This window comes from Parasteatoda tepidariorum, chromosome 7 (assembly GCF_043381705.1).
Source record: "Parasteatoda tepidariorum isolate YZ-2023 chromosome 7, CAS_Ptep_4.0, whole genome shotgun sequence".
NCBI classification, from domain to species: domain Eukaryota; kingdom Metazoa; phylum Arthropoda; class Arachnida; order Araneae; family Theridiidae; genus Parasteatoda; species Parasteatoda tepidariorum.
Genome location: NC_092210.1, coordinates 47,684,867 through 47,708,008, shown reverse-complemented (window position 1 = coordinate 47,708,008; position 23,142 = coordinate 47,684,867).

Genomic DNA, 23,142 nt, shown 5'->3' with positions numbered 1-23,142 from the left:
GAATAAACATACCGTTTTTTCGACGAATTCCGACTTTGAACCCCCGAAATAAGGTATGAACAGCTTGATCCAGAGAGTTTAAAGCTCGGGTCTCTTAATGCTGATTTCACTTTTTGCGTATTTCCCCCATGTCTCGAGAACTTATAGGAGATTTGAAAAGCTTTTACACTCAATAATAAAATTCGTTTATCCAAAGATAATTCCAAGCAAAGAAATATCTTTTAGCAAATATATATTATTTTTTCGTTTTTTATATAATAATATTCGTGAAAATTGTGATTATAAGGTATCCACCCAATTATAAAATTCTGCAATACAAAAATATTATATGCAAAAGTTTTTTAATCGCTTTGTATACTGCTTTTAAAATTTACATTCTTTAAACTTATTTCTATACCTTGCAATTAAATGATCTTGCTTTGTTTGCATTACAAGTCATTTTGATAACCTGTAATCAACGATATTAATATTAAACTAATTATTTACTATCATACATAGTGTATAAAAAAAATTGAACATTTCTATGATAGATATATCAGAGCTCTAATACTCAAACTGCTAGACTTATCTCTTAAATAAATTCGCTAGTTACCATAGTTATAAATTGAATATCGATAAAATTTAGAAATGACGCATACCCACAATTTTTTTAAAGAGGTTAAGTTTTTCCAATGATATTAAACTGAAGCAGAACATTTTAAAATTAAAAAAATATTAAATTTTAAACATAATCTTTCTTGACCTCACATATATTTGTCTATAAATATATATGAAAATAACGAATATACGCGTTTATGTAGATGTTACATATCCATGAGGAGGTAGACAAAATTCTCTACTTTTCAATTTCTCAAATTACATGGGGAGAAATTTTGTACTAATTTTTATGAAGCATTTTTGTGTGATGTATAATTTTTTTTCGGGAAGATACAGATTTTTATCAAAATAGTAATTTTAATTTCATTTTTTTCTGAATGTGCGTGGTAGTACGATAAAAAACGTGGTAGAAGGTGTGCATGCGTACTTTAAGAGTTTATGTTAATTATTATTATCTCGATTACATCGTAATTAAGCATATGATTTCATAATGCAAATATACTAAATAATAAAAGCAGATGATATTTTAAGTTACGAAATCAGACGCAAAAACGTATTTTCTCTGAATAAACATACCTTTTTTTCTACGGATTCAGATTTCTGTCCCCTAAAATATAGGAGTTAACCACAATCTGGGAAATAGGGTCGAAGTTGCTCGGCCAGGAGAGAGGTCCAAAGTTTTGACCTGTTACTGTTAATAATATTTTTTTTGCATATTTCTCTATATCTCAGAAATATTTCTCTATATAACGTAAAAAAATTCTGTTGAAAAAGAGCATGAAATAAAAGGAAGCAGAAACCAAACTTATCGGCATATAACAAAATGCAGTTAAGGTTAAAAAGTAAACTACTAATTACAGTTAACAAATTTCTCAACAAATTTCTTAACAAATTGTGCTTATAGCTTGAATCGAATAAAAAAAATTAAAATACATATTTGGTCGAAAAAAATTGAACACATTAGTGATGCTATCTATGAGAAAAACTAGTAAGAAAATTTATTCGGAAAAATAATTTAATAAAACCCATAATAAAAAGAAAATGTTATTAATTTTATTGCTAAAAAAGAGATAAATGCTGTAATTTAAATAGCAGACTAAAATACGGAATAAATCATTTATTTCCATCCCATCTTCCTAAGTGTAACACATTTAAAAGTCAGAACCTGTACATATGGATAGAAAGCAGTTTTTAGACTTTATTCTTCATTCATATAACCTCACGTAATTTTAAAGTCTACACGTATTACCTGCATTCATCGGGGTTGGCTGTTTATAAACCAGAGCCTATTCCCTTCTTCCAAAATAGTAATAATAAAATAAATAAATAAATAAAATATAAACAGTTTATTATACTGGATAATTAAAATAATTAAAGTTATTTTAAGAGGCTACATATTATTAAGAAGTATATATATATNTATTTATTTTTCCAAAACTTTATATCAGTAGCATACAAATTCATTTAATCATAAAGGATTTGTATTGAAAACGAAGAATTTTAAGTAAATTAAGTTTAAATTATTTTATTTACTTTATTACATATTTCAATTATATATATATATATATAATTTTAACTCCAATTGTATCAAGAATCATCCAAAATAATGATTGCCACGGTGACTAAACAAGATGCAGACTTTAATATTCAAAAGTAAACAATCTTAAAAGTAAATATGTCTTAAATAAGCTATGTAGAGATCTTTATTTACCGATATAATTTTAAAATACGATGCAAACACGGTGCCATGACAAGAATTGTAGGTTTCTTGCGTTTAAACTATTGACTATTTTCGACAATATTTTTTTTTTAAAATCAGATACTTCCACTTCAGATATGAATTCTTAACTTGTTATTATCTGTGAAAACGTATATTTATGTGCTTTCAAACAAAGGTTGACGAGGAAAAATTTTGTGAACATTTAATTTTTTGGAAATGTGAAATTAGTACTAATAAAGCAGTGGCTCCAAATTTTTAATCATTTATGATCGACCTTGTTTTAGCGAAACCCCGGAAATTAAAAGACATTTCATTAGCAAATGTAAAAAATATTAATCAACTAAAGCCATTATTTGTTTTTTCAAATATTTAACATATTAAAAATTTCATTATTTAGTTTAAAACTATTTTACAAATAAATGAAGAATGAACATTTTTCATCGAGTAGTTTTTTAACAATACTATTCTTAAAATTGAATTTCATGTCAGACAATTGAATTTATGAGTCTAATGGGGCATCCAATCTAGTTCATAATTTGATTTTATAGTATACATGAACTGAAATATTTTTCTCGTTTAAATTAAAATGAAATAGGACAAACTTAAGCGTTGATAATAGTTATCTGATCAATATCGAATAACTAATGAAAAATTAACTGGATAAAAAATTTCTCTCGGAGCCCCCCCGTGGCCTCTTCATGGAACCCAAGGGTTCAAGGAACATCATTTAAAAACCACTGCTATAAAGTACCGTCAGGATATAAAGGGGAAAACATAGCATTTAAATTTTATTTTGTTATGTAATTGCTTAGCCCTATTTAATCGCAAATCACACTCCAAATACAATTGAGCACAAACTTTGCCTTTTCAGAATTACAAATTTTATTCTTTGACTTTTCAGACTTTTGAAATTTTCTAAGGCTTCGACTTCTGAAAACATTTTTTTGACTTTACAGACCTCTAAAAAAACTTATTATTTTTCTTCTTTACATTTTATGAATGTTTCAAAATTGTTCAACATTGATTACTAAACCGATTTCTTACGCCATTGTCTTATACAATCTTTGATATTCCCAACGCATTTTGTTCCTCCAATACCTAATGCTATATTATTGTGCAAACTTCTCATTTGTTCTTTTCCAAATATTCATCGTACTTTATATTTTATAAGCCATTTATACCTGTTGTTGATGTAATTTTTTGTGTTTTATGTATATTTAATGTATGTTTTGTATGTAGAATGTATGTTCTATTCTCGTGTGCCCTTGAATAGGGCGGGTCAAGATACGAATAAAAAATAAATGTATTTGGAAAAATATGAGAAATTCTGAGCATTCACTAAAAGTTCTAATAAACTATGCTTGTGCGCTATGTGACGAAATATTTATTCGGAGCTAAATTGTAATTTCTGCCTTTGTAAAGAGGTTCATACAGTAAAAATATTTTAAACTCTCTAGGAAAACAAATTAATGTTTGTAAATCAGTCGATTATTTATAATAACGATTCAGTCATTGCATAAAACAATTCCCCATGTATGGTCCATTTCGACATGCTAGTTTTTTTTTAATATATAAGAAAATTAAATTCTCATCATACATAGTCAGATTAAAAGGAAAACTAGAAATTTTGAACTTAAAAAATAAACATAAAAATAACACACATCTTTGTATGAATGGTGCAAATAAAGTAATGTAATAATGTAAGCAGATAATGTTGCCAACAGAATACAAACCAAGCCTTAGAATATTTAAAATTATTTTCTTAATTTTTCCATACTTAGTCATTCAGAAACACTTAAATATGTACTTAAAATTCTACTTCATTGAAATGTTTTATGAAAATTAACTTCAAGCAATTATAAAAATTAAAGATATTAAAATTTTTCCTTATTCTGAAATAATATTCTTAAGAATCTTAAAATTAAAACAAAATCATAGTCACTAATTGCTTTTGCTCCTAGAATAAATTTACTTTTCCTTTGAGAATTAACCGCGTGTGCATAATTCCATTTTAACTTCAAAGACTGCTTGAAGGAATTTAGAATTAGCACTCTTTCGCAAATTTAGATTCAACTAACTTATAAATTCCTTAATTGCATTTTTTTTAATAGCGAACTCCTTTATATTTGAACAGCAGACGAAATAAAATTGCTCTTCTTTCTGATTATTTCTTAAACCATTTTACTTAAATATTTAAAAATGAATATTAGTAATTAAATTCATAATGAAAATCTTTTTAGTTATTTGTGGATAAAATGTTTCAAAAAACATCCCCTAGACGCTCTCTAATACAGTAAAATAAAACAGTAAATGCATAAAATAAATCAGTTTACTGTAGAAATCTATTTTCAATTGTCACGGTGTGTTATTCGTTTATAATAAATAATGAATTTATTTTATAAATCATAATTTTGCAACTTTTGTTATCATGACAGACATAACATAATCTGATGTTATAACTACAGGGTAACAAAAAATTATAGGGATCACTTTTGTGGTTATCTACCACTAAAGTTTTAAAACCTTTTTACATATATAGCATACTGATCTAAAGCTCTACTATTTGACTTTCAATTGCAATACTATTTCATAAAATCACAAAAATGCTTTTGAAGAAATTTGACAAAAAGCTAATTGGTCAAGTACAAGCATTTTTAGAACTTCGATGGAGCCACAAGATTATAGAAACCCATTTTAAAAAGAAAGGTATTGCGATTTCACTCAGCCATATCAGTCGCATCAAGAATTCAAAACTTGGATCGATGCAAAATAATGCAAAACCAAAAAGAAGTGGACGGTCAAGCAAATTGAAGAAATCAGATTTGCAGAAGCTTGATAAGATGGCATCAAAACCGGATCCTCCAACACAGACAAGCATGGCTAAAGCTCTTAACGGGAGTCAGCAAGTTGTAAGCTATCAACTAAAACAAAAGTTGAAGAAAAATTGCCATAAAAAACCAAAATGTCATCATTTAAGTGAGAGATCGGTGCAGATTAGGAGGCAACGCTTATGGCCTCTCTACAAGCTTCTCTGTAAGGTCAGATGGCGAAAGTTCATTACAACTGATGAAGCTTGGATCTATCTATCTGATACCAATGCTAAATCTAAGGTTCTATATCTTAGCCGTGGACAGAACAGGCGAGACTTGACACCATCAACCACAGTGCCTCATGTCAAAGGCGTAATGGTTTGGATGGGCATATCCGCCCATGGTGTGACCAAACCTCGATTTGTGAAACCTGGGCCCAAAATAAATTTTGAGTATTCCATACAGAAGATATTAAAGCCCTTTTTTAAGGATGATTACTGCAGATTGTACTCCAATAGTGATGCTGTGTTCCATCAGGACTCTACCCCATCGCATGCATCTAAGGTCACCCAGAAATTCCTAACAGATCAGCAAGTGAAATTCCTGAGACCAGAACAATGGATTCCAAGCAGTCCTGATGCCTCACCATGCGACTATTTCATATGGGGACATCTGAAAAACAAACTGAATAAGAAAAGATTTTCTACATTGAGAGGCCTTCAAAGAGCTATTAGAGAAGAGGTGAAGAAAATCCCCCAGGAAATCATTTTGCGGGCTTTAAAATCATGGCCGAAGCGTTGTAGACAAATCTATTATGCCGGAGGTCGACATATTGAGAAACATCGCTGAATTTATGTAATAAATTTTGGAAATAAAAACATTCAAAAATGATCCCTATAATTTTTTGTTACCCTGTAATAGTTCAAAAATAAAATCTATATATACATTTCTTTTAAGAAAAATCATATTTATTTATATTACTCTTTTTATAATTCATTTTCACATAGATAGTTGCCTTAAAAATTGGAGGTGAGATATCTTGTCAAGGAAAACTTTTAAATTTACTTAAAAGAACTTTAAATCTATCTTTGAAAAAAATCTACGAATCATATTGCTTCCATTATATGTTCGATAATGACCTATTACAAATAAGTACATTTTCAATTTATCAATTACTTAAAATAATCTCACTAAACACTTAAAAAATATTTTTAATACTTTTTTACAATAATTTATGAAGAATTTAATGTGTATCGGTAAACAAAACCATCGAATTTATCATATTGCTTTCACTTTGTAGCGATTGTAGCCAAATACAAAAAGCACTTATTCTATTTACCAATTGCGTAAAAGAATACAATCATTTAATAAAAGTATTAGGAATGATTTTTTTAATATTTTAAGAATTAATTTAAAATCTACAGGTTCCCAAAACCATCGAATAAATCACATTTCTCTCATTTTGTTTCAATAGTGGCCAAAATAATATATTTGTTTAATTTTGCAATTAAGTAAAAAAACCAAACAAATATTTTTTTTAAAATCCACGTTTTTTTAAAAATTTCAAATACAATCAAAGTGACAGATTGAAATCTATTGTAGTAATTTAATAAAATTAATTCAAAATTCATATTATGGCAAAGTACCTTGCATTGTTTTGAACTAAATACTTCATTTGCAGGCATGTATTTGTGTTAAAATGTGGAACAAAAAGAAGTCATATATTTTAGACGTACTCTTTGTTTCTCCCTGATTTTTTCAATTCTACTCGTGTTTTTCTTGCACACATGTTAAGTTTAGTTTAGGAAGCAAAATCTGCATTGCTGAATTGTAGAACAAATTTATTTTCTTCGCAAGGTAACTTGATGGAAAAATCTAACTCAACTTGATCCTCAATAATCTAATTTGAATTTTAATGTTCAGTGTTTCAAACTTTCGTCTCAATGAGAATTAATTCTTAACAATAAGCTGTATTTTTAGAACGTCAGAAGGGAAAATAAAATTATCATTTTAACCTAACAAAAAAACGGTAATTGTTTTCCCAATGAATGATTTTAAAACATTCTGCACACACAAAACATGGAAAAAAAATGAGCTCCGTTTTCGAAATCAAAATCGGGGGAAATTTATTAACTTTATTTAATAATTATGAACTCGAAGTCATCGTCTAGTATTTTCTTCGAAGTTGCATTAGATAATATATAAAATAAGTGAGAAAAAAATTTAAAAAGAAAAAATAATGTTTCAGTTAAGTACCAGAACAATAAGGAAAGCAATGGAAAAATAAGGCAACTGGAAAAACTTTATTTAACCGAAAACTCCTTTGAGATTTCTTTCATCTTTTCAACCCAGAATAATTTACGGAATTCCTCTGAAAATGTATTTTTTACCGCATTTTGTTACAGAAAAAAGTTTTTGACAGTATATAATCTCCTGAGTAAGAAATAAAAACGAAACCACAAATATCTTTGGTCATAAACTAGGATATAAGTAGCTTTCCTATGTCATGATCATTACGAAAATATTTATTTATGGAAAAGCATTATGTTCATCGTATAAATTCAGATAATATTAATATTAAAACTCGGTAGAAGTTTCCTGTTACTAAACATAAAAAGATATTTTATATCTATACAAATGAGATGCTAGCATTGGTAGAAATTAGTACAGTAATCTTTATGTATATCATTTAAATACGTATGTTTTAACTGATATGTGAAATACAGGCATTTTACAGGATGCCTAAAAAAACCGAGAAGGTAGAAACGATTAATACCTTACACAACACTGACTAAAGAATAGCTAATAAAACGCTTAAAAGCATTCTATTTAAATTATGTAATAATTCTCAAATTTCATTAATTGAATTAAATTTTATATATATATATATACACCAACCNTATATATATATAACAGAAAGCATTTAGTTTTTCTTCAAACAAATTAGAAATAAAAGCTATCCTTTCAACACATTCAAGTTTCAGCTCCGTAGTTTCATTTCTGAGGACTGCAGAGCTGCCTGCATGGTAATTTTTCATACAAATTTAACAATTTATTACTTTTTTATTCCATCATATTCCCTGTGCTTCTGTCCATGCACATTCGTAGTTTCGCATTATAGTTTTTTGTGCGGTAAAGCAAAATGTACGCTTGAAGTTGATAATACAAACAACAGCGACGGCTGTTATAGTGAAAATATAAAGTAGAATAAAAACACTCTTAAAGAAAAAAGGAAGCAGAATACGATTTACGAATCATGAATAATGAAATTTACCCACCTACAATGTAGAAGCACTTTCGCACTTTAACTTATAAGATTTCGATAGAAATGTCTAAAGCCAAGATATTATAAATTTTGCACCATCGCCTAACGTAATTGGAATTCTAATCATAGGTTTGAGTTTTCCTTTTCCAAAATTATTGATGACTGTTTTCAGTTTCGGACCTTAACACCTGGGAATCATTCCATCTTTGGATTATTCAAATAATTCGGTTATTGTCCTTATAGTGTCCTATTTTTTTCTAATGTTTCGAAATCTATTTTAATTTAAATTTCATATCTATTACACCTGCGATTTTACCCTACTACCTCCATATACGGTACCCCTCCTATCTCTTAATCTGATTATTCTTTTTCAAACGTGACTTTTCCTACATTAGTTTAATCACTTTTCTCTTATTATCTCTTGTTTGTCTCATACTTCTCTCTGTCATTTTGTGTTTCGACTGTGGAGAAAGTTTGTGTAACTATTTTGCAAGCTTTATAACTGTGTTAAGCTCTATTTTGTTATAGAGATTTTTCCTTGAGAACTTTATATTTTCTGTATCCTTGTCAAAAATGAAGTGAAAAAGTCAGCCTAAAGGATTTTTTAAAAAAAACAATAGATCTAACTCTAACGAAGGAAACGAAATTCTAGCGATAGCTAACTCTAAAGGATTATTACAGTACTAGGCGCAACTGAAAACCTCGAAAATAATGTGATTACCGAAGGAAACAAAGAAGAGATGAGCCAAATATCCACTACATATTCAAAGTATATTTAATAATCAAACTGATTTTATGTTTTTATGACGCTTTTCTCATCAATGATTCAGCAGATTTCGATAGCATTTTTATAGCATTTTGTTCTCAGTTCCGTTAATTATTAAGTTAATTCTTCAGTTAATTAGGGGTGTTTGATGTGTATACTTTTTAACAATGGATCGAAAAAACATAATAATTAAGTGCATTTTTATAATAAAATGAAAACCGCATATTCCATTTTAAATCTAGTTTTGAACCAACTTAAATTCATATTCCTCATTTAAAGTTAAAAAGTATTATTAATTCGTCATAATACATCGAATATAAATTTCTTATAGAAATCTAGCTCATTGCAGTATAGTGTAGAAAGTAAAAATATTACTGTAAGAATATACTGTTTCAAAATATTACTGTAACCTGGCTCTATTTCGAATCCCCCTGAAAATTATTAAAGGAATGAGGAATGCTAACTATAAATCAATTTACCATTTCTTTAAATAATTTTTAAGGGATACAGATAACTGCATCCTGCAAAAACGTACCTTGCGAACAATTGAAGAAAAAGTCAACCACAGGAATTCTTAAAAGTCCAATTTATTGCACTTAAAAAGTATAGGAAGCTTGAGTTCTATTAAATGTGAAAAAAGGAAGGAAATTACAGTCGCCCTTAAAAATTCCTAGTATTCTAAGTCTTTTTAAGACTTAGACTGCAATGAGGAGAAAAAAGTTTTATCGTAAAAGGAAGAAAATACTGTTTAAAACAAAATATCTGTAAAAGTACCCTCTTTCGTACGCACCCAAAAGTAAAGTGCACTTGAGACCAAGACTATTTCTGTTGGCGATCTATTAAAAGGTTTTTCTTTTATTACTAAAAGCACCTCCAACGTTAATTCTTTTTCGACTAGTTTATAATAAAAAGCATAGTTTTCAAAAATTAAATGAAAGTAATAGTATCCCAGAATAAAGAGAATATAAAAACAGTTATATGCTGGCAGAAAAAGGATTGAAATTTTTCACAACTTTAAGACTACAACAATTTGCAGTTGAAAATATACAATTAAGTGTTTTATTAAAATTAAAATATAAACTTTTTTTTCCAATTTTAAACAGCAAAAAAAAACAGTTTTAAGAAGACAATTGGATACTTGCACTTCAAAAAGAAGAAGATCACGGATACCCACACATATGACCTATGACGTCAGTGCCAGCTGATCGCTTATAACCGAAATGAAGTATTAAAGTTAAGCTAAGTTTCTCATCATAAGTTAGAATGTTAAATAAGGCGAATTTAATTAAATGCAGTGTATCACACATCAAAATTGCTGAAACAAAATTCTTTCTCAGAGTTACTTTCTCTTTTTACTTTATTTAGATTTATTATATTTTATGTATCTTACTGCAATTTTGATATATTTTTGCTTTGTGTACCTGGCAACTCCGATGCATCTGAAATCTTTGTGAAAGAATCTTTGTCAAGGAATATAGAATATATCCCTGAATAGAATTGATACTTAATGGGCTTGGCTTACTGGAAATAGCATGGAAAGAACTGTTACTAACGTAAACAAATGCCACGTTTCAACAACTAATCAGGATGGAGGTACCCACACTACGTCACTCGCTGGTATCCCATTGAAGACTTACATGTCAAACAAAAAACGAGTTTTGTTTGCAATTTGAATACTCTGTGTTTTCTGACTTTATCAATTACATGAACTGTATTTACAAACTCAGAAAGTTAGATTCAATTTTTTAAAAAAAAACCTAAAAGCTTATGAATAATTCAGAGCTTAAAAACTTATGAATTTACAGGTATCGCAGGCTTTACTTTAATTTCAGTAATAGACGACGAAATCTTCATATTCTTTATAATCCCCTGCAATACTTAGGTATTCATTTTTCATGGATTTTGTCTTTTAATGAAAATAAAAGTTCGTTTTGTAAAGTAAATTAATTTTCAATTCTAAATATTTTACCTTCTGACTATTTTCCTAGTTCTTAAATTTATTTCAATGTTGAATAAAATACGTATTTATTTGAGAACGATATGCGCCATTAATCATTTCAAACTAATCTAAAATAAAAATGGACAACGTTATTAATGTAATTTTATTCATTTTCTCTGTTTGTTGCAGAGTGTATCATATGACAAAATTAAATGAACATTAATAAATTTTAAAAAATAACAGAAGCATTTTCATACGAATAATGGAACTCAAGTCTAACATAAAAGATTTTGAATTAATTTTTTAAAAAAATTTTAATTCTACATAAATGGAAAATATTAAAAAAAATTCAAAATACAAACAGAAGTTCCCGCAGTCAAATATTCTCTTTAAAATTTACTCAAATGGCAAATTTAATACTATGAATCATAGATATGTATTATTCATTCATGTTTTAAATACAGCCGTACAGAATTAAGCAAAAATATGACAAAGACATTAAATTATAAACGGTAGAGTGTCAAGTATTTCAATTTGCAGTATCACCTTACCGTTTCTATTTAGTGTTATAGAAAGGGTAGAAGTCCTTTAGGAGAGTAAAAACGTTTGGAAAAATGTCGTGATGACGTTCTTAAGTTGTCGTTCTTGATTTTAACTTAACTGTCTAATTATAAGGTCGATAATGACAGTTTTATTTAAATGGTTACTTTCAGTTGCCTTTAGTAAAACTGAGTCATGAATTAGCATTCAAAAATTATTAGAGAAAAATAAAGGAAGTTAAATTAATATTCTAATAGTGTCCCTCAATAAAAATTTTATTCTTGCACTTTTTTCTCCTTTCAAAATGCCTTACAGAAATACTAATCTCCTAACAGAAATGTTATTAAATTTTCCTTATAGTCATTTTTTGTTATTAATGTGCTTTAACAAAAATTTTATAGTGGCATGCTTTTTAAAAGGAATACAAATCCTCACAATGAATGATCGCATAAAACATTCCCAATAGCCTATTTGTGTACCTCTATTACGAAATTATAAGCCAAAACAAATTATCATCATTATAATATTGATTGTGATTATGTTTTAGAGAGAATCTGCTAGGTTCCATTTTTTATGAGAAAAATATGTTAAAAAAATTTATAAAGACTGCAATGAAATATAAACAATTCTTTATCGCAACTTTTAACGTAATTTTCCCGCCCTTATAAAAAAACGGATTTCTAACAAAATTGAATTATAAGAAATCATATTAACTTTTGAAGCAATGATAGCCAAAAAGAATATTTTCATCATGAGTATACAAAACACTGCATTTAGTTTATTAGATTTCTTATAAGAGACGAATTTTTTCACTACCTCAGTAAATCAACACAATCCCTAGTCAGTAAGAGTAGCAATGAAAATTTCCACAAAATTTAGAGCAACAAAAAGACTAAAGGAACAAAAAGCTGATTTGAAGAAATTGATAAAGAAAAGTATGCTTCTTAATAACTTTAATATTAATTTCATTAAAATTTTGGTTTTATAATAAATATATAATATTTCCATTATTCATGTGTTTTTAGAAACATGCATAATTAAATAATATGCAAATATGGGAAATCAAAGTTTGAAAAAAGTTTTAGGCTAAATAAGGAACATGAAATTATGCATTTCCATTTTTTTAAAAAAATAATTACAAGTTGATGAGTGTATGTAATTTTTATTTTATCGAAAAAGCATCAGCATACATCCCTTTTTTTCGTTTTTTATGATTCATCTAATATTTAACTTAGAATTTTGATTTTTACAGAAGTTTAACATAAACGCAGGCCTTAAAATGCAAATATTTTTACGAAACAGTGCAAACAACTTTGAATAGTTAATATTCCTTAAGACTATAATTTGAAGAAAAAAGGGATAATATAATGTCTTGCGAGCGCGATAAAAGTAAAAAGAATCGAGTTAATTACTTAATACAATTTCTCATAGGCTGCCAAATGTACTCTTTTTACACCATTTTAGCTCAAAGGAATTTCTGGATAAAAAGTAACTTTTTAAAATGCTAAAAAAAAATTATTTCTGTAAAAAGGTTACTTTGACTCACAAAAAATTTAAAATATTTACCATTATCCAATTGCTAGAATGAATTTGATGAACATGCTGTGCTAAAACTAATTATCAAATTTTAACCTTAATGGTTTATTAGAAGCGGATTAATCTTGTGCTCTAAAAAAATATTTTAATTGAAAAAAACACAACTTTTAAAAACGTAACTTTGAATCTTTAAACAAAGAAAGTAAGTTTAGAAGCAATACCAATTAGTAAAAATGTTTTGTTGTTTTCTGATTTCAGTGAGTGACTTTCAGTAATTTTGCTGCAACTTTGGAATCTTTTTCAGTATTATATTACATTTGGTGTTGAATTTCTCGAAACAACACAGTCATATATGTTTGTTTTCAAAATATCAAAATTATTGTTACAAAAATCATCTAGACCCCTTGAGAAAAATACCCATTTTCCGTAAATTTAAATATTTTAGAATTCTTGCTAAGGTTGAAAATTCTGTAAGAATGAACCACTAATTATAAATTTGTATCATTTGATAATAAGAATTTGAATCATGTAAATAATTATAAAATCAAATGCAGAATTACACAAAAAATACCTTAGCTAGAATTAATTAATTATTACTAATTTCTTCATTCTGATTTTTTTTCCGAAAAAAAATGAAGCCACATAGAGGGCCTAACACAACAAGAACGGATAGAACAGAGGGCTACTTTAAATGCCCTTAGAGGGATTCGGACCCCGGATCTTCCTGGCACGTGACCAACTCCATGACTACTGTAAATTTGATCGTCCTTATTGGTCGCTTTATTTTCTATTTCGTTATCCTTATTCTAGTTTCGTCATTCCAGTTTGCAATCTTCCATAACCTACTATGATGAGGTTTCAAGTTGAGGTAACATTTTCGTCATATATTTGAGAGCTCGCGCTTATTCTCGAAATCAAGGAAATGCTGCTGAAAGATTGCTGAATCGTTAAAAATGAGGTTTTATTTCTGACAGTGCAGGATGCTAGAGACTTTTTATGCATTAAATGAATGCAGGAAATATTGTGGTAGCGACGCTGCGTTTCGACTTTTATACTTTTACGCTTTACACTTTTCGTTTTACACTTTTACAGTTTGAATGTCATCTTTATTATGGTTATTTGACTGCATTGGTTGAATATAGTTAATTAAAAATTAAATTAAATGATATTTCATTTTTACAGAGAAACGGCGTGTTATGAAACAAACTCACGTGAATTTTATTTTAATTACGAACCCAAATGTAAAATAGCTCAGAATAAAAACCCTTATTAGAAATAAAAGTGTGCGAAATATTATAGTAATACTTTTTAAAAATGTAGTTTTAATAATTACGAAGTAATCAATTTAAGTTTCACTGCTTCCAATTTAATGTACCTTTGAAATTGAACGTTTTAAATCTAATATTTATTTAAATATATTTTCTATGTAATGATTTGCAGCACGGAAACTAAGCTTGAAATGAGTAGACCTCAGTGGGATGTGAGAATTATCACCTGCTCCAGAGCTTTGACACGAATAGAATATTAGGGGTAATTATTCTAGATTCATCAATTTCAGGAATATTTTAACAGTTGTCAAGCCTATAATCAGCATTCACAGCTCGTTACACGTAATGGATAGAGGTAGATGTATCAGCACTTTAAACACATATCAGCTGTAGGGGAATCCTAGCGATATCTGATACACTTGGAAGTATCATTTTTATGTTTTAAAAATAAAGAATTTCTAAATTAAACTTGAGGTAAATGAAGTTTGAAAACCGGAATTAAATCTGGTTTTGCAAATTAGTATATGCTTGTAACTGGATATTTTAAAACAACCTATTTAGAATCTCTAGATTTCACTAAAATTATACCAACACAAATGAAAATTATATAATCATATAAAAATGTTTATTAAAATTTTATATAAATTTCTCTTTCACTAAAACTGCAAGCTGCCAAATGCAGTTTGAATATTATATCAGTCTGATAATACAAAAAGGCTAATTATACCCTTGCATCACCCAGTGAAATCTGTGCAATTTATTAGCTTTAAGAAATAAAAAAATAAATTTAAAAAAGACTAAATTAAGATATTTCTCCAAAAATTAATGACTTTTAATTTCGTCCAACAGTCAATTAGAACCTTCTTCTACTAAATTTTTCTAGTAATTACTCGTCTATCGATTAAAAATGAAATTAAATGAACTTAACAGAATTCAAAAGTAAAAGTCTCACCTCAAACAAAACAAAAAAAATCAAAGAATTTTGTAGTTCAAATGTCAGTAAAGAAAAGAAACTGGAAAATTTTGTACAGATAAAATTTTTAAAAAATGTTAAAATGCATTTAATAACTTTTTAAAAAAAATAACCGCTCCCTCTTATTCATATTTTTTTACTTAGTCTAACATTACTTCCTCTAAAGAATTAAACATAGTTGACATACGAAAATTAAGTGGAAAGAATGGTATACGTCCATTTCACCCAAAAATGACGATTGTATCGCCCTCTGTTGCATTCTGAGGATTACTAAGTTTTGACACATCAATAATGCTGAAAATCAGTTCTCTCAAAGAATCATTAAGCAGTAAATATTAGCCGTGTTAGGATAAAAATGTTCCTGTCATTGCGCAAAAATTATTTTTTCTCAGAATCAACTTTCTTGTACGGAAACCATTCCTTTTCCTTAATTTTCATACATATGGAAGCAAAATTAAAAATTTTTATTCAAAGAAGAGAGGAACTAACAGAGACTCACAAGAAATAAATCCGTATACTTCTTTTAAAGGTAACACTTTTCTACTATCAAAAATGCCGTTTTTATCCACCTATACAATTAAACACAATAATAATAATAGTTTTGCTACAAAATTAAACAGTTGAAATAAAAATGGAGTTAAATATTTCAAAAATTAATAATGCGAGAATTGCAGATATGCTATTCTTGCACCATAACAAAACACGAAAAAAGCAATAGTAAACAAACAGCACTGCTCTTTGTGAAACTTTAAAAATTATATATATTTTGTATGAATATTTATCATTGTATTTCTAAAAAAAAATAAAAAAAGTTTTATTTTCAAGGGAGTTCCAGAATTAAAAATGTCCAACCACAATCTACCATAAACCATGTGAAATGTATTTCTCAGAAAAATATATAAGTTTTCAACAAATCGGTTTTGTATTATTATTGCTAGATAATTCAGACTAATATCACTAAAACAAAAGAAGTCTGATTTTGCCTAGGTAAAACAAATTCAGTTCTAATAAAAAAAAACGTGTATATATATATATATATATATATATAANGTATAGTTATCTTTGGTTAGTTATTTGGAGTTATATATATATATATATATATATATACACTATCTACCAATAAGTATTTGTACACGTGTGATTGTAAAAAAAACTTTATTCATAATCAATAGTTGGTAGAGCTTCCACGAGAGGCAATTACAGCGTGGAATTACAGCTTAATTCCACTAGGCTAAGAGAAGACCTGTAACTTCTTTCACCGATTTTGGACATGTAGTACACCCCTTATTTCGGCGATTCAACTCGTCCCAGAGGTTCTCGATAGGGTTCCGGTCTGGGTTATGGCCAGGCCAGTTCATACGATTAATCCCTTTGGCACCATACCAAGCCTTGGTGACTCTCGCATCATGACAGCTGGCACTGTCGTCCTGAAAGTAACAGGGGTCCACCCCGTAAAACTGCCACAACGCAGGAAGCACATTGTCATCCAAAATAGTGCAATAGGCATCGGCGTTGAGCTTACCATGAAAAGGGACCAAGGTTCCCAATCCATGCCAGGAGAATCACCCCAGACCATAATTCCACCTCTGCCGACATATAGTCATTTGCATAGGTTTCCAAATACTTACTGGTAGACAGTGTATATGTATATGTGTGAGTGTGCATTCGCGTGTGTGTGTTACAAAATGTGTGTGTGTAAATTGAAGACTTCGCGTGTTAAACAAAAAGCTAGTTTTGTTTACGACATGAATTTTACAACTTTTGCCTGCTGCCTTATCAATTATATAAACTGTATTTGCTGTAGTGTATCTACCACTACAAAAATACAATGTGAACACGCCTACCTTATCAGAAACTCCCACTTCGATCTGAACACGCCTTTCTTGACCGTAATGCCCACTTCGATCTGAACACGCCTACTTCGATTGATGCTCCACATTGAGCAGTTGACATGCTACTTGTGACTGCGACATTATCCACCTGTTCGTGTCAGCATGCATACACGCTACTGCTGATGGCAATACAGGAGCAACCACAACCGTGAATTAATACAGCTCTCACGATCAGCTAAAGTGCGGTGATCTTAATACAGCTCTCCCGGTGTCTCACAAAACAGCAATGAATCAACAAGTGGTGCATGTTCATCTAATTATATCACAGATATAATTCTGGTTGGGGAGTACTGTAGTGTATCTACCACTACAAAAATACAATTCCAATTCACTAGTATATAAGACATGTTAACTCAATTCTAGAATGGGGTACCTTTTCATAGATGAAGGTTAACATTGTCGCCAAAACAACATTGATGCCAAAAACAACAAAATTTACGACCCTAAGACTGATTTTTTCCTAACCCTGAGCCTAATTTTTACCTGATACCTAAGCCTAATTTAAGCCTGATTTTTACCTAATTCCGAAGCCTAATTTGTACAATAATATACTAACTGTGTTAGAGTACAAACTCAAATGTATGAAGATTGTACTGCAGATTAGTTCGGTAAATTCTGCTTCCGGATCTTTAAATCCTCAATTACATTTTATTTTGCCAGATAATCTTGTCTTTACAGATTTTTCTCATGAATTTTCACTCTTTTATACGATTTTAAATTCCCTCTTAGTAACTTATCCTTAACTACTTTCACTTACATTTTCGTTTTCCAGATAATCTTGTTTTCTCAATTTTTTTTAAGTGACTTCTTCCTTTTCTACTTTTATTTTCTTTTAGCAACTAACTAACCCCATTTACCTAATCTAACCTAACATAACCACCTTAAATTTTCGCTTACCAGATACTCTTTACTGATTCTTCCTATGCAACCCGACGTTCGTTTTAATTCTAAATGTCTTTTTAGCAACATGCCCTTAACGGTAATCAATTTAACGTTAATTTTTTGGACAAGGTTAACTGCATGATTTTTATTTTATATTTAAATACTTATGAGAACCGTATTTTTAGAAATATTCCAGAAATTAGTGATCTATCTATAAAACTTGGTTATGCATTCAAAGAATAGAAAGTTTAATTGAATGTTATAATCAGGACTTAATAAAATTTTGGAATTCCGAGATAAGCCTTCCAGAACAAACTTAAAAAAATAAGGTGTGGGCTCTCTGTTCTAACTAATAAAGAAAATATTGAAGGAACTGTATCCTGTTACGGTTAAAGTTTTACGAAATAGAGACAATTGTATTTATTCACTTCAGCTTCTGAGCGCACTTTAAAAAACTTTAACCTTCGCAATTTTAAATAAGAAAATATATAATTTAGTGAGTTAAAATCTTTTCTGAGATAATTTAAAAATTAATTAATCCAAACATATTAAAAAGATGAAATAAAAACATTTGGATAAGACAAAAAAATGAAGTGCATTTTTTTTTTCAAATTGAGATTTTTTAGTGTTTTATTTTATTTCATTTAGGTCATTCGCAACCTGTACGCCTAATTTAAAAAAGAGATCAAAATAACTTATAAGACCTTTTTCTGTAATAAAACTTACTTATCAGATCGAAATTTCTTCTGGAGAGGAAATTTGAATTTGAATTTAAGAATCTTGGATATATTTTTGAGAAAAAATGAGTAGGAAATGTGATTTTTTTTTTTTAAATTTAAGATATGAATTTTGATAGTGCATACAAAATAAATAAGTAAAAAAATATTTTGATCAATAATCCTATATTTACCGAAAGGTGACAGAAAATAAAAATCCAAAAATATATCTCGACGAAATTCTTAAAATATTCCTAACCAGACACTTCAGTATGTAGAAAGTTACTTACTTTTAAAGTAAAAATAGAATATCATGAATAATTTTATGAATCAGAAATGAAATGAAACTAAGAAACTAGTAAAGTTTTGCATTAAACTTTTTACATAACCAAATTTTTTGTCACTTTAGTTGAGAGTGACTTTTTCAGTGCTACTCTAAATTTTTTTTCATGAAACTTAACATGATCGTTATAGCAGATAGTTCATGTTTTCAGATAAGCTCATACTATAAGTAATATTCTAAAAATTAATTTGAGTAATTAAATTGAGTAATTTAAAAGAAATTAAAAATGCTTTGAAAACTACTTTTATAAATGGTTTAAAATAAAACTTTTTTCGCTGATATTTATTTTAGAAATAGTTGGTACAAGAGTTGGTACAACAGGTACAAGAAAAAGAGGACGACGAAACCTAAGATTTTTAGACTGCCTTGAAAAGGACCTACAAGTTTTAAAGATAATAAACTGGAGAACCTTGGCTAAGGGAAGAATGTCTTAGCATAGGCTTGTTGAGAAGGCCAAGTCCCATCCTGGGCTGCCGTGCCAATGAGAAGAAGAAGAGAATAGTTGAAAATACTTAATAGGTAAGAAAAATATTTTCTACTCGTATTATTAAAACTTATTCATTGAAAAAATGAGTTTTCCAGACATTCCTCGTTATTTAAATAATCCTTATGAATGTTTTAAAATAAAATTTTAATAAGTGACATTTTATAACTCTAATTTATAAATATTTGATACGATAAATATATAATTTCCCACATATTTCTTTAAAACTATTTCATGCACTAAATGATGACCAAAAACAGATATTATGGTAAAATTGTTTATTTTTAATTAGTATTATTTTTGAAGGCTTCTTGTGAATAATTTAAAATAAATTTTGAAATTTTTTCTAATTTATTCCAATTTATTTCAAATTTAAGATAACAAGCAGTTGGCATTGTGACAAGTATAATAACTGGAATCAGTTTTGGTTTAACAATTATGATTATAAGGAAAAATATAAAATATTTTTAGTATGCTGTAATGCTTCGAATTTCCGATAAATATAGTAAGTTGTGAAATTTGAACGCAACTGTGAAATTCGTGAGTTTATTTCAGTTGATCCAGACAGGCTATAAGAGTTTAATTATTTTACAAGAAAATGACCGTTGAATTGAATTAAATTCAAATTATATTTTTTATAACAGTTGTTATTGCCAACAAGAAATATGACACCCTCAAGGCTAAGATAAAGTTATTTACTTTTTGTAAAAGCAGCAATAGGTAGACAAAAGCACAAGACAGACTCAAATGGACTACAATACAATGGGCCAAGGCATGGAATTTTTGGAGACCGTTCGAAATTCCTTCAATTTTTAAGAAATTTTTCGCCTACGGTTAACGGTTGTTAATCTTTTAACTGTTGATTTTTCGATTGATACCATTAATAGTTTTTACACGACGCTACTATTCTTTAGCTAGTAATATTTTTAAGCAATATTCTAAATATTTCTTTCAGAAAATTAAACTACAATAAACAAGTTGAATTCTTGAATAATAATAAAATACAACTCACGATTCTTCAAATTTCTAAATGTATATTGTATATCAATTCTTATTTTGAAAACGTGACAAAACACTATTGCCACTGCAGCGTTGGAAAATATTATGTAATAAAGTAAAATGCTTATTTTTAATACATTTGAAATTTACACAAAATAGTTTATTTATAACAAAACGACAAGGAAAGAATATCTCTACTATTTTCTTAAGATGATAACAGATTAAACTTTTCAGTCTGTTTTCGAAAGGCATTATCAGAACAGTTTGGAACGGGCTCCAAAACTCCCAAAACTTATATCACCTTAGTATATTAATAGCCTGAACTAGAAATTTAAAAATTCATAGTAAATGTCTGATTTGCAATGAACTGATCTGATTTACATCAACTGCAAATTTGCACAACAGATATTGAATTTCTACGATATGGATAAAATATATGCTGGAGAACGGAAGGCGTTGATACGAAAGCAATAAGGAAATTTGAAGCATCATTTTCATAGATGAGAAAAAAATTCCCAGCAGAATCTCTTTGCGCAAAAATGTCAATATGTGTATTGATCAATATCAAATCAAATGCTTCAAATGTATTTATAAATTCAATTTGCAACGGAATAAGATGAAGCAGCCTTTACGTTTCAGTCTTATGTTTTATTATTCTTCTGTGAGGCTATACTTCGAAAAATTGAGAATTTTGTTAGTAATATAAAGCTTGAAGGGTTACATAAAACTTAACGTTGAAAAGGATGCGCTCTATTTTATTTTAGAAAATTTGAGCTGCAGTATTTTTGACTGGTATAGATCATGTTTTGATAGAAAAATCGAATTTTATAGTTTTCTGAAAGATAAACGTTCTCGATAGAAAAATAGAAAAAATTTTCTTTACGTTGAATTTATACTCGCACGTGTAATCTATGTTCTTTATATTGAGTAAAAATCGCAAGTACACAAAGTTTGTCCTCAATTTATGTTAAAACTAACAAATCTCAAATACGATGCTACTATTACAAATCTTCCTAAAAACAGCGATTAATCAAGATAACTCTTATAAAAAGTTGTAAGCCAATAAATTGTTTTTAAATACATGGAAATTTATTTTAGTAGGTAAAAATAGAAATGAAATAAAACAGATATCAAAAGAAATAGACAGTCTGAAATAACATTAGTTATCTGATCTACCATAATACCTTTAGAAAAGCTTTGGAACAGATAAAAAAAAGAATTAGGATCAAGACAAATAGCTGTGCTGTCTTAATGTATATTAGTGGTAAACAGTTTAGTGTCCGCCGTCAAGAAACTACTTTGTCTCTACCGTCTTTATTTTAATAAAAATCTTAAATATACAAAGTCTATCCTCGATTTAGATTTTTATCATATTTCAGAAAACTAATAATTCCCAATTAAGCTACTACAGTTACAAATCTTTCTAAAATCAGAGATTAATCAAGATAACTTTTATAAAAAGTCCTATGCGTATAAATAATTGTTTTATGAAAACAAGGAAATTCATTTTAGTATGCAAAAAATTGAATTTCAAGAATGCGGATTTTAGACAGTTAACATTAATAACATTAGCTGTTTGATCTATAAATAACTTCAAAAAATTGCACAACCGTAAAAAAAGGTTGTTGTTGTTGTTAATTTACGTCGCACTAGAGCTGCTCAATGGGCTATTGGCGACAGTCTGGGAATCATCCCGGAAGATGATCCGAAGACATGCCATCACAATTTTGATCCTCTGCGGAGGGGATGGCACCCCCACTTCGGTAGCCCGACGACCTGCGCGCGAAGTCGAGCACTTTACGGTAGCACAGTTTAACGAGGACCAATACCGCACACCCTCGGTTCCTACGCAGACTGATCCAAGTGGTCACCCACCCTCACACTGACCGTAGCCAGTGATGCTTGACTTCGGTGATCTGCTGGGAACCGTGTCTTAACGATCAGTCCACTGCGGGACCCGTAAAAAAAGGTATCGTGGTAAAGATGTGGTCTCTCTTTATGTGAATTAGTGTTAAACTTTTTAGTCTCTACAGTCTGCCGGGTTTCAGAGATGATATTTCGCAGATAAATTCTCCTTCCTTTTTTTAATTTGAATGAATGTTTAGAAAACACTGAAATTTAAAGTTTTTAAATTATTTTAAAACATCTACAAAAATTGTGCCAAATATTTTTTATTTTGCTTTGTGGCAGCATTGTGAGAAATTTCATTGACAAATTTAATCAGTTAAGATATATTTTTATCTGACTTAATGTTTCTTTGGCATATTGTTGCTGATGTCGTAGGCAACTAAGGCAAGGAGTGCAATTGTTCTTGCTTTCCAGTGGAGCCATCTATGACCAAGAATTCGACTTCTGCCAGACCCATATGTCACATCTGTTTATAGGGCGAACCCATTCATACATCCATTAATT